The sequence below is a fragment of the Pristiophorus japonicus genome, unplaced genomic scaffold (genome assembly GCF_044704955.1).
Source record: "Pristiophorus japonicus isolate sPriJap1 unplaced genomic scaffold, sPriJap1.hap1 HAP1_SCAFFOLD_134, whole genome shotgun sequence".
In the NCBI taxonomy this organism is placed as follows: Eukaryota; Metazoa; Chordata; class Chondrichthyes; family Pristiophoridae; genus Pristiophorus; species Pristiophorus japonicus.
The window spans coordinates 1040039-1054280 of record NW_027251008.1 but is presented as its reverse complement, the minus strand read 5'-3'; positions in this window follow the sequence as shown (position 1 = coordinate 1054280).

Below are 14242 nucleotides of genomic sequence, written 5' to 3'. Positions count from 1 at the left end.
ACCCTCAGCGAAGAAATTCCTTATCTCAGTTTTAATTGGGTGGCCCCTTATTTTAAGACTATGTCCCCTAGTTTTAGTTTCCCATATAAGTGGAAATATCCTGTCTGCATCCACCTTGTCAAGCCCCCTCATTATCTTATGTTTCGATAAAAACACCTCTCATTCTTCTGAACTCCAATGTGCTTAGGCCCAACCTACTCAAGCTATCTTCATAAGTAAATTCCCTCATCTCCGGAATCAACCTCGTGAACCTTCTCTGAACTGCCTCCAATGCAGATATATCCTTTCTTGGAGACCAAGATACAGAGTCCATTACAGGCAAATTGCCAATCAAACCAGTAGCACACTGGCACCTTAACAGTGTCTCATTGGTCTACAGGCTTTTCTTAAATAGATTTGCTGAGTGGATATAAACGTAAACCAGGTTTACAGGCGTGATGCCCTATTCACATATTGAAGGTGGAAGAGATGCTGTGAGACACATGCTAAGTCCAGTAGCTGAAAGTGATTAACAGACTGGGTTTTGTGTTTACTGATCCCAGGCGTGTTACCAATACCAGCAAAATCGAAGCTCATGGAATAACGGGGACAGTGGCAGCATGGATATGAAAGTGGCTAAGTGACACACACAGAGTAGTGGTGAACGGTTGTTTTTCAGACTGGAGCAAGTGGTGTTCCCCAGGGGTCGGTATTGGGGCCACTGCTTTTTAAAAATCTATATTAATGACCTAGACTTGGGTGTACAGGGCACAATTTCCAAATCTACAGCTCACACAAAACTTGGAAGTACAGTGAACAGTGAGGAGGATGGTGATAGACTTCAGAAAGACATAGACAGGCTGGTGGAATGGGCAGATGTGGCAGATGAAACTTAACGGAGAAAAGTTTAAAAGTGATACATTTTGGGAGGAAGAAAGAGGAGAGTAAATATAAACTAAAGGGGAGCGTGAACAGAGAGACCCAGGAGTATATGTGCACCAATCACTGAAGGTGGCAGCACTGGTTGAGAAAGTGGTTACAAAAACTTAAGGGACCCGAGGCTTCATGAATAGAGGTATAGAGTACAGAAGTGTGGATATTATGTTGAACCTGCATAAAACTCTGGTTCGGCCTCAACTGGAGTATTGTGTGCAGTTCTGGATCATCATCATCATCATAGGCAGTCACTCGGATCGAGGAAGACATGTTTCCACTCCAAAAATGAGTCCTTAGGTGGCTGAACAGTCCAAAACGAGAGCCACAGTCCCTGTCACAGGTGGGACAGATAGTCGTTGAGGGAATGGGTGGGTGGGACAGGTTTGCCGCATATTCTTTCTGATGCCTGCGGTTGATTTCTGCATGCTCTCGGCGATGAAACTCGAGGTACTCAGCGCCCTCCTGGATGATCTTCCTCCACTTAGGGCGGTCTTTAGCCAGGGACTCCCAGGTGTCGATGGGGATGTTGCACTTTATCAGGGAGACTTTGCGGGTGTCCTTGTAACGTTTCCTCTGCCACACCTTTGGCTCATTTGCTGTGAAGGAGTTCCGAGTGGAGTGTTTGCTTTGGGAGTCTCATGTCTGGCATGCTGACAATGTGGCCTGCCCAGCAGAGCTGATCAAATGTGGTCAGTGCTTCAATGCTGGGGATGTTGGCCTGGTCGACGACTCTAACGTTGGTGTGTCTGTCCTCCCAGGGAATTTGCAGGATATTGCGGGGAAATCGTTGGTGGTATTTCTCCAGCGACTTGAGGTGTCGACTGTACATAGTCCATGTCTCTGAGCCATACAGGAGGGTGGGTATTACTACAGCCCTGTAGACCATGAGCTGGGTGCTGGGGGTGATATACCTACTGTATATGGTCCATGTCTCTGAGCCATACAGGAGGGTGGGTATTACTACAGCCCTGTAGACCATGAGCTGGGTGCTGGGGGTGAGGTACCTACTGTACATAGTCCATGTCTCTGAGCCATACAGGAGGTGGGTATTACTACAGCCCTGTAGACCATGAGCTGGGTGCTGGGGGTGATATACCTACTGTATATGGTCCATGTCTCTGAGCCATACAGGAGGGTGGGTATTACTACAGCCCTGTAGACCATGAGCTCGGTGCTGGGGGTGAGATACCTACTGTACATAGTCCATGTCTCTGAACCATACAGGAGGGTGGGTATTACTACAGCCCTAGAAACCATGAGCTCGGTGCTGGGGGTGAGATACCTACTGTACATAGTCCATGTCTCTGAGCCATACAGGAGGGTGGGTATTACTACAGCCCTGTAGACCATGAGCTTGGTGCTGGAGGTGAGATACCTACTGTACATAGTCCATGTCTCTGAGCCATACAGGAGGGTGGGTATTACTACAGCCCTGTAGACCATGAGCTGGGTGCTGGGGGTGAGATACCTACTGTACATAGTCCATGTCTCTGAGCCATACAGGAGGGTGGGTATTACTACAGCCCTGTAGACCATGAGCTGGGTGCTGGGGGTGATATACCTACTGTACATAGTCCATGTCTCTGAGCCATACAGGAGGGTGGGTATTACTACAGCCCTGTAGACCATGAGCTGGGTGCTGGGGGTGATATACCTACTGTACATGGTCCATGTCTCTGAGCCATACAGGAGGGTGGGTATTACTACAGCCCTGTAGACCATGAGCTGGTGCTGGGGGTGATATACCTACTGTACATAGTCCATGTCTCTGAACCATGCAGGAGGGTGGGTATTACTACAGCCCTGTAGACCATGAGCTGGGTGCTGGGGGTGAGGTACCTACTGTACATAGTCCATGTCTCTGAGCCATACAGGAGGGTGGGTATTACTACAGCCCTGTAGACCATGAGCTGGGTGCTGGGGGTGATATACCTACTGTACATGGTCCATGTCTCTGAGCCATACAGGAGGGTGGGTATTACTACAGCCCTGTAGACCATGAGCTGGTGCTGGGGGTGATATACCTACTGTACATAGTCCATGTCTCTGAACCATGCAGGAGGGTGGGTATTACTACAGCCCTGTAGACCATGAGCTGGGTGCTGGGGGTGAGGTACCTACTGTACATAGTCCATGTCTCTGAGCCATACAGGAGGGTGGGTATTACTACAGCCCTGTAGACCATGAGCTGGGTGCTGGGGGTGATATACCTACTGTACATAGTCCATGTCTCTGAGCCATACAGGAGGGTGGGTATTACTACAGCCCTGTAGACCATGAGCTGGGTGCTGGGGGTGAGGTACCTACTGTACATAGTCCATGTCTCTGAGCCATACAGGAGGGTGGGTATTACTACAGCCCTAGAAACCATGAGCTCGGTGCTGGGGGTGAGATACCTACTGTACATAGTCCATGTATCTGAGCCATACAGGAGGTGGGTATTACTACAGCCCTGTAGACCATGAGCTGGGTGCTGGGGGTGATATACCTACTGTATATGGTCCATGTCTCTGAGCCATACAGGAGGGTGGGTATTACTACAGCCCTGTAGACCATGAGCTGCGTGCTGGGGGTGATATACCTACTGTACATGGTCCATGTCTCTGAACCATGCAGGAGGGTGGGTATTACTACAGCCCTGTAGACCATGAGCTGGGTGCTGGGGGTGATATACCTACTGTACATGGTCCATGTCTCTGAGCCATACAGGAGGGTGGGTATTACTACAGCCCTGTAGACCATGAGCTGGGTGCTGGGGGTGAGTTACCTCCTGTACATAGTCCATGTATCTGAGCCATACAGGAGGTGGGTATTACTACAGCCCTGTAGACCATGAGCTGGGTGCTGGGGGTGATATACCTACTGTATATGGTCCATGTCTCTGAGCCATACAGGAGGGTGGGTATTACTACAGCCCTGTAGACCATGAGCTGCGTGCTGGGGGTGATATACCTACTGTACATGGTCCATGTCTCTGAACCATGCAGGAGGGTGGGTATTACTACAGCCCTGTAGACCATGAGCTGGGTGCTGGGGGTGATATACCTACTGTACATGGTCCATGTCTCTGAGCCATACAGGAGGGTGGCTATTACTACAGCCCTGTAGACCATGAGCTGGTGCTGGGGGTGATATACCTACTGTACATAGTCCATATCTCTGAACCATGCAGGAGGGTGGGTATTACTACAGCCCTGTAGACCATGAGCTGGGTGCTGGGGGTGATATACCTACTGTATATGGTCCATGTCTCTGAGCCATACAGGAGGGTGGGTATTACTACAGCCCTGTAGACCATGAGCTGGTGCTGGGGGTGATATACCTACTGTACATGGTCCATGTCTCTGAACCATACAGGAGGGTGGGTATTACTACAGCCCTGTAGACCATGAGCTGGGTGCTGGTGGTGATATACCTACTGTACATAGTCCATGTCTCTGAGCCATACAGGAGGGTGGGTATTACTACAGCCCTGTAGACCATGAGCTTTGTCGCAAATTTGAGGGCATGCTCTTCAAACCCTCTTTTCCTCAGGCGGCCGAAGGCTGCACTGGAGGCGGTGTTGACTCTCGTCATCAATGTGTGCTCTTGTTGATAGGAGGTTCCTGAAGTATGGGAAATGGTCCACGTTGTCCAGGGCCGCACCGTGGATCTTGCTGACTGTGGAGGGGGGGGGGTCGGGATTGCTTTGTGGTAGATTACAGGTTGGTGGAGGACCTTTGTCTTACGGACGTTTAGTGTAAGGCCCTAAACATCCGTAAATACGTTGACTATGACTTGGAGTTCAGCTTCTGTATGTGAGCAGACACATGTATTGTCAGCGTACGGTCGCTCAACGATAGAGATTGGGGTGGTCTTGGACCTGGCCTGGAGACGATTAAGGTTGAACAGGATCCCACTGGTTCTGTAGTTTAGTTCCTCTCCAGCGGGGAGCTTGTTGATTGAGGTGGAGAAATTCTGGTTACGGCATTTTAGTAAGTATACGAAGGCCTTTTGAGAGCGTGTAGAAAAGATTTACGAGAATGATTCCAGGGATGAGGGACTTCAGTTACGTGGATAGTCTGGAGAAGTTGGGGTTGTTCTCAGAACAGAGAAGATTGAGAGGAGATTTGACTGATGTGTTCAAATTCATGAGAGGTGTGGACAGAGTAGCTAGAGTGGGATTAGTAGAAGCTCTTGTAGATAGCCGGCATGGGCTCGATGGGCCAAATGGCCCCCTTCCATGTTGTAACCAGTCTCTGAAGCTATGATGATGAAAAATGTGTTGCCCAGGATGCTCCATCTCCCGGGCACTGGGACCCAGTTGGGAACAGAGACCTGAAGCCCCACCCACTCCCTATTCCTGAACCAAGATGGCCGTGCATGCGCCCTGATCCCGCCATATGCAAGATGGACGCCAGTGACCCCGCTCACCCGGGCCGGTCACCACGGGGCCTGTGGGCTCTAATTCGGGGCCTGAGATTTATTCTGTATCTAAGCCGTGCTGTACCTGCTGTACATGCCCTGGGATTGTTTGCTGAGATAGTGTAGAGGTGCTTTACTTTGAATCTAATCAGTGCTGTACCTGCCCTGGGATTGTTCGATGGGACAGTGTAGGGGAAACGTTTTAATACATACGATAAGTGATGCACAGGTAAAGACCATCTGGTCCATCAAGCCTGTCACAGCGTATACACTCCACTCCACCCGAGTCCATGTGATCTCCTGGGAGAGGCAAAAGTACTGATTAAAAACAAACTTCGGACAATTTGGGAAAATAAAATGTTGGAAATTCCTCTTCAAGTCATCGAAGTGATCGAAACTAGTTCAGGAGATCACTCTGGCCATTAAACTCCCTGCAGTACCTACCTTCTGTAAGTGTTAATCTCCGCCGCAGCCAGAAACAAATCCAGCTTTTACTTGAAGGAATTCAGTGAGTCTGCCTCCACCACATGAGAGGGCAGCTTGTTCCAGAGATCTACTATTCTCTGGGAAAAGAACCACCTCCTGATGTCTAACCTCGATCTAGCATTGTGCAACTGAAATTTGTTTCCCTGGTCCTGTCTAACCTACTTAATTGAAATAAACGGTCAGCTGGAACACTCTCTTTCACCTTCAATATCTTATAAACCACAATCATATCGCTGTAAGTCTACGCTGCTCTCAGGTAAAGAGTCCCAACTCTTTTAACCTACCTTGATAACTTGGAATTAGTCGACTGGCCCTTTCCAGAACCTCAATATCACCCACCATGTGAGGAGACCAAAACTGGACACAACATTCCAAGTGTGGCCTGACTAAGGTCTTGTACTCGGACAAAACAGTACGCCTCACCTTATACTCAATTGCCCTATGGATACACCCAAACACCCTATTTGCTCTAACTGTCGCTACACTGCATTGCTCGTGTACCTTTAAAGATGTATTCACTAGAATGTCTAAATCTCTTTCTATCTCCACCATCTTTAATGCCTTTCCCTGGAGGTTTATGAATGTTGAGCATCTGCCCTGCCCACATAAATAACACTGAATTTATCTAAGTTATACATCATTTTCCAGTCATGAGGCCTGTGTCCCAACACTTTAAGATGTGCCTGAATCAGACGAGCCACTTCTACAGTTCGAGCACTCGCACAGATCTTGGTATCATTTCAAAATTGTGCCCCCAACCCCAAAATCCAGATCATAAATAAAAATAGTAAAAAGCAACGGTCCCAGCACTGATTCCTGCAGGTCACCACTGGTGACTGTACTCCAAACAGATCCATATCCATCTATAACTGCTCTTTACATACATCCTGCCAGCCAGTTCTGTATCCAGCTCAATATATTTCACGAATACCAGAGGCTCCAATCTTATCGAGAAGCATCTTGTGCGGTACCTTGTCAAAAGGGTTTTGGAAATCTAAGTCGACAATGTCTACTGGGCTTCCCTCATCCACCAACTTTGTAACTTCTTCAAAAAATACAATTAGAGTTGTGAGATATGACCTTTTTTTTTAATGAAGCCATGTTGGGTGTCCCTAATATGTCCCCCCCCCCTATCCAATTAATGAATTGCATCCCTTATGATTCTTTCAAGCATCTTACCTATTACTGATATTAAACTGATGGACTTATAGTTACCCAGGTCTGCCTTGTCACATTGTTCTAAAAATGGGGATTATTTAACCTCCTTCCGATCTGTAGGAACCATTCCAGAGTGCAGTGAGCTATTAAACATATCGGCCAGGGGCTCGCAAAGCACATGTCCCATCTCCCGGAGGACCCTCACACAGCACACGTCCCATCTCCCGGAGGGGCTCACACAGCACATGTCCCATCTCCCGGAGGGGCTCACACAGCACATCTCCCATCTCCCGGAGGATCCTCACACAGCACATGTCCCATCTCCCGGAGGACTCTCGGGTGGCTGCTCTATATATGTTTAAGTTCTTAATTTTTTCAAAAACAATATGCTTATCTTTGTTAATGTTACTGAGAAAAACTAGCATTATTAAATTCTAATATTTGAGCATGATCTTCAAGGGTGAAGACTGATGCACGGTATTTCCGCCATACTCAGAGAGTGCTTTGCAACCTGTCCTTGAACACCATTCAGTGGCCCAATACAGTCTTTGATAGTTCTGAGGCTCACGACTAAACACCACATCCAAAATATGATTTTCCTCAGCTACTTCATTAACATGTTCAGTCAGGAAACAGTCCTGTATATTTTCAATAAATAAGAACAGAAGAACATAAGAAATAGGAGCAGGAGTAGGCCATAAGGCCCCTTGAACCTGCTCCACCATTTAATATGATCGTGGCTGATCCAATCATGGACTCAGCTCCACTTCCCTGCACGGTCCCCATAACCCCTTATCCCCTTATCGCTTAAATAAATTTAGACAGAAATAGTCAGTTTCTTAATGTCCCAGCTTCCACTGCTCTCTGAGGCAGCGAATTCCACAGATTCACAACCCTTTGAGAGAAGAAATTTCTCAACTCAGTTCTAAATGGGCGGCCCCTTATTCTAAGATCATGCTCGCTAGTTCTAGTCTCCCCCATCAGTAGAAACATCCTCTCTGCATCCACCTTGTCAAGCTCCCTCATAATCTTGTACGTTTCGTAAAGATCACCTCTCATTCTTCTGAATTCCAATGAGTGGAGACACAACCTACTCAACCTTTCCTCATAAGTCAATCCCCTCATCTCTGGAATCAACCGAGTGAACCTTCTCTGAACTACCTCCACAGCAAGTATATCCTTTCGTAAATATGGAAAACAAAACTTCACACAGTATTCCAGGTGTGGCCTCACCAATACCCTGTACAGTTGTAACAAGACTTCCCTGCTTTTATACTCCATCCACTTTGCAATAAAGGCCAAGTGTCCATTGGCCTGCCTGATAGCTTGCTGTACCTGCATACTATCCTTTTGTGTTTCATGCACAAGTAACCCCCAGGTCCCGTTGTACTGCAGCACTTTGCAATCTTTCTCCATTTAAATAATATGAAGTGGAGGGTAGCCAATGTAACCCCACTTTTTAAAAAAGGAGGGAGAGAGAAAACAGGGAATTATAGACCAGTCAGCCTGACCTCAGTAGTGGGTAAAATGATGGAATCAATTATTAAGGATGTCACAGCAGTGCATCTGGAAAATGGTGACATGATAGGTCCAAGTCAGCATGGATTTGTGAAAGGGAAATCATGCTTGACAAATCTTCTGGAATTTTTTTAGGATGTTTCCAGTAAAGTGGACAAAGGAGAACCAGTTGATGTGGTATATTTGGACTTTCAGAAGGCTTTCGACAAGGTCCCACACAAGAGATTAATGTGCAATGTTAAAGCACATGGGATTGGGGGTAGTGTGCTGACGTGGATTGAGAACTGGTTGTCAGACAGGAAGCAAAGAATAGGAGTAAACGGGTACTTTTCAGAATGACAGGCAGTGACTAGTGGAGTGCCGCAAGGTTCTGTGCTGGGGCCCCAGCTGTTTACATTGTACATTAATGATTTAGACGAGGGGATTAAATGCAGTATCTCCAAATTTGCGGATGATACTAAGTTGGGTGGCAGTGTGAGCTGCGAGGAGGATGCTATTAGGCTGCAGAGTGACTTGGATAGGTTAGGTGAGTGGGCAAATGCATGGCAGATGAAGTATAATGTGGATAAATGTGAGGTTATCCACTTTGGTGGTAAAAACAGAGAGACAGACTATTATCTGAATGGTGACAGATTAGGAAAAGGGAAGGTGCAACGAGACCTGTGTGTCATGGTACATCAGTCATTGAAGGTTAGCATGCAGGTACAGCAGGCGGTTAAGAAAGCAAATGGCATGTTGGCCTTCATAGCGAGTGGATTTGAATACAGGGGCAGGGAGGTGTTGCTACAGTTGTACAGGGCCTTGGTGAGGCCACACCTGGAGTATTGTGTACAGTTTTGGTCTCCTAACTTGAGGAAGGACATTCTTGCTATTGAGGGAGTGCAGCGAAGGTTCACCAGACTGATTCCCGGGATGGCGGGACTGACCTATCAAGAAAAATTGGATCAACTGGGCTTGTATTCACTGGAGTTCAGAAGAATGAGAGGGGACCTCATAGAAACGTTTAAAATTCTGACGGGTTTAGACAGGTTAGATGCAGAAAGAATGTTCCCAATGTTGGGGAAGTCCAGAACCAGGGGTCACAGTCTGAGGATAAGGGGTAAGCCATTTAGGACCGAGATGAGGAGAAACTTCTTCACCCAGAGAGTGGTGAACCTGTGGAATTCTCTACCAAAGAAAGTAGTTGAGGCCAATTCACTAAATATATTCAAAAGGGAGTTAGATGAAGTCCTTACTACTCGGGGGATCAAGGGTTATGGCGAGAAAGCAGGAATGGGGTACTGAAGTTTCATGTTCAGCCATGAACTCATTGAATGGCGGTGCAGGCTAGAAGGGCTGAATGGCCTGCTCCTGCACATAGTTTCTATGTTTCTATGTTTCTATGTTTCTATAACTTGCTCTTTCATTTTTTTCTGCCAAAGTGCATGACCTCACACTTTCCAACATTATACTCCATCTTCCAAATCCTTGCGCACTCACTTAGCCTGCTTATGTCCTCCTGCAGTCTCTTTATGTCCTCCTCACACATTACCCTTCCTCCCATCTTTGTATCATCTGCAAACTTGGCTACGCTGCACCTAGTCCCATCTTCCAAGTCGTTACTATAGATTGTAAATAGTTGGGGTCCCAGCACTGATCCCTGCGGCACTCCACGAGTTACTGATTGCCAACCAGAGAATTAACCATTTATCCCGACTCACTGTTTTCTGCTTGTCACCCAATCCTCTATCCGTGCTAATATAATACCCCAAACCCGTAAACTTTTATCTTGTGCCCAAGCACAGATGTTAGGGTTCAGCTGCACTGCCCCCAGCAGCAGCTAAAGCCCCGTACCCCTGAATGTCAGGCCAATGACAAAGAGCTTCCCTCAGATCCATTCTCTCTCCACCCACACACACTGCCTGAGCTCTCAGGCTGACTGTTCCCAGCACCTTCTCTCTTTATTCTCTCACATTTAAGCATTCCTGCTGCTGGGCTCAGGGGCTGTGTGGGCGCGGCCGGGACAGCGAAGCAAATGGCGCGGTGTCAGGTCTGAGGCTTTCTATCACACACCCAGGGACTGTAAACTAACAGTAAGGGGCTGTAACTGAGCGGGGAAAGCGAGCCGCTTACTGTCAGCATCAGATCCCGGCTCACAATACAGGGCATGGCCCAGGGATGGAGGGAGGGCGGGGGCCCAGTCTGCAGCTGGCGGAGAAAGTGGTGCAGTAAAATCCCAGCCGCACCACTCACAATGTGCATTCTCAGGCGGGGAGCCGGGATTTTACTGTGAACGGCAATACAGAGCTTAACACAGGCCCGGAGCTGATGCTTTGGGACATGTGGGAGATACTGATACTATCACTGGGCCCAGACATTATGTAACCGGGGGCCCAGGGAGATCAGACAGTGTGTAACGCGGGGTCCCATGGAATCAGACAGTTTGTAACCCGGGGGGTGGGCCCAATGAGATCAGACAGTGAGCAACCCGGTGGTGGGCCCAGTGAGATCAGACAGTGTGTAAACCGTGGGTGGGCCCAGTGAGATCAGACAGTGTGTAAACCGTGGGTGGGCCCAGTGAGATCAGACAGTGTGTAACCCGGGTGTGGGCCCAGTGAGATCAGACAGTGTGTAACCCGGGGGTGGGCCCAGTGAGATGAGACAGTGTGTAACGCGGGGGTAGGCTCAGTGAGATCAGACAGTGTGTAACCCGGGGGTGGGCCCAGTGCGATCAGACAGTGTGTAACCCGGGGGTGGGCCCAGTGAAATCAGACAGTGTGTAACCCGGGGGTGTGCCCAGTGAGATCAGACAGTATGTAACCCGGGGGTGGGCCCAGTGAGATCAGACAGTGTGTAACCCGGGGGCCCAGTGAGATCAGACAGTATGTAACCCGGGGGTGGGCCCAGTGAGATCAGACAGTATGTAAACCGTGCGTGGGCCCAGTGAGATCAGACAGTGTGTAACCCGGGGGTGGGCCCTGTGAGATCAGACAGTGTGTAACCCGGGGGTAGGTCCAGTGAGATCAGACAGTGTGTAAACCGTAGGTGGGCCCAATGAGATCAGACAGTGTGTAACCCGGGGGTGGGCCCAGTGAGATCAGACAGTGTGTAACCCGGGGGTGGGCCCAGTGAGATCAGACAGTGTGTAACCCGGGGGTGGGCCCAGTGTGATCAGACAGTGTGTAACCTGGGGGTGGGCCCAGTGAGATCAGACAGTGTGTAACCCGGGGGTGGGCTTGTGAGATCAGACTGTGTAACCCGGGGGCCCAGTGAGATCAGACAGTGTGTAACCCGGGGGTGGGCCCAGTGAGATCAGATGGTCTGTAAACCGTGGGTGGGCCCAGTGAGATCAGACAGTTTGTAACCCGGGGGTGGGCCCAGTGAGATTCTACAATGTGTAACCCGAGAGCCCAGTGAGATCAGACAGTGTGTAACCCGGGGGTGGGCCCAGTGAGATCAGACAGTATGTAAACCGTGGGTGGGCCCAGTGAGATCAGACAGTGTGTAAGCCGGTGCCCAGTGAGATCAGACAATGTGTCACCCGGGGCCCAGTGAGATCATGGGAACCTGTATCACTGTAGCTACCAACTTTATATGTCTTATCCGTACTAATTTCAAATGTATTAACTCTTTCTAAAATGGCCGCTCATGTTATTGCTGACTCTTTCGATCTCAGTGTCGGGGAAAACAATGAGTGACTTGTCTTTGTTAAACAACCTTGAGGAACCGTCTGATCATGGGAATGTAGCAACAGATGTTGGAGCTAAACTGTGGGAATACCCAGAGAAGCAGAACTGTGTCTTCCTTGACTGCAAAACAAAGATAAGCTGGAGATGACTTAATCTTCTCTCATGATTAGGGGCATTGCTTAATTAACTGTGTAAATAACTAATTTAGCTTGTATCTATGCCACGGTAGCTGATGTGATAGGACAAATAAAAAGGGGTTGTACCATTCACGAACTTTATTAATGTATTGAATTTGTAATGATATTTGCTTGCTCTGATGAATTTGACAGACTCATTAAGTCGGTGCCCCTTTATCAGGGCAAGACACTTCATCGATGAAGTCTGAATAACGTCAGTCTGAACGAAACTTTAAAGTGTTCGAATCAGTGCATTCGCTAAAACAGATTGAGGGAAAAGAATCCAGAGCAACAATTGGTGTCAGAAGTGGGATCCCAATGGACGACTGCCGGAAGCTTGTGAATTAAGAACTAAACTAGCCTTGGATGAGACGGGAGGAAAATGGCCACTGGAGTAAGTATTCATTAAATATCACGTCGGTTTTCTCGCATCCAAAAGTTTGAGGAACGTTTGGCCACTCATTGGTTCTCAGGTAGCGTCTGAATGAGATCCAGGTCAATCTGTCGAATGCCTTTTAAACTTAGAAAATAAGTGTCCAAGTTAGGTACGACGTCGACCTTGTATATCACTTGGCCCGCCTAGGCTCTGGATAAGATAAACTACATTTTTACCACGGGGCGACGCGAGTAATTGTGTAAAACTAAATCGCAGGGCGACGCGAGGAATTGTGTAAAACTAAATCGCGGGGCGATGCGAGGAATTGTGTCAGAATAAAAGGAATTGTGTAAGGATAATATATTTCTTTACCACAGGGCGACGCAGGAATGGGCAATCATGGACCCAAAAATAGAGCCGGCCAAAGAAAAAAATAAATGACTAAGCTTTGTTGAATGAAGAGAGACTTTTGTGAATGTTTGTCGTTTAAGTGAGAGTCGTTGTGTGATTTTTTGACTGGGGAATGAATTTTTATCTTTTCATGTTTTTTAAAAGCCTGTTTGGAAAAGTGGTGCAGCTGCTTATTAATGTAGGATCTTCCCACTTCTCGAAACAGAGTGAAAGTTTTTTTTAACGCTTTGTATTGTTGTCCTGTATGTGGGAAGTTTTGAGACATTTTAAGTTGGGAATGCAGGTGTGGATATATTCGGATGATAAGTTACGGAGCTAGGAAATGCACAAAGGATAGATTTGTTGAGTAAAAGGTAAAAAATACATGGTCCTGGTGGTTGAAAAAAATAATTTATTTGACATGCTCACTTACTTGTTGAAAGAAAACATGCAATGATTGATTACATTGGGTTGAAAGACATAAATTTAGTCTAGGAATGAGATAAAGAATGACTTTAAAAAAAAAGCTTCCAGCTCAAAAATAAAGTTTTAAATAAAGATTGAAATTACAAAATTTGAAATATTAAGAGAAGGCACAACAAAATATTGAGGTGGATTGAAAAAAAAATTATTAAATTAAATCTGAGCTCTTAAAGAAAAAATGAGATATAAAACTAATAGGTTTGGAAACAATTTAGAAATACCTTCAGGGATCAGGTCAAACTCCTGGGTGAGTGGCGAGCTATCTGCGAAGGTCTAAAAAGGACTTTTGAAAAATGTTAAAAACAGCAAGCTTTAGCAGTTTAGAAGATACATTTTAACGACTTTTAAACTGGAGATTTTGAGATAATGAAAAGCAGCCCTCAAAGCCTACGTTGCGATGGAAAGACATACGAGTTGATATCGGCTGTGAAAAAGATATTGGTTTAATTGGAAAAAAAAAAGAATTTGAAGTAGTAAAAGACAAACTCCATTGATAATGATTTTAAATTACGAAAAAGCTTCACTGCAGTTTGAAAGATTTCCAAAATGGACGTTGTTTATCAAGAAAAGTCCCGAACAGTCTAGACAAGCAGGAGGGTTTTGAAAATAACGAGGAGAAAAGATCTAAGCTATGCGAACTCAGCACAGAAAAAAAACTGGGAATTAGA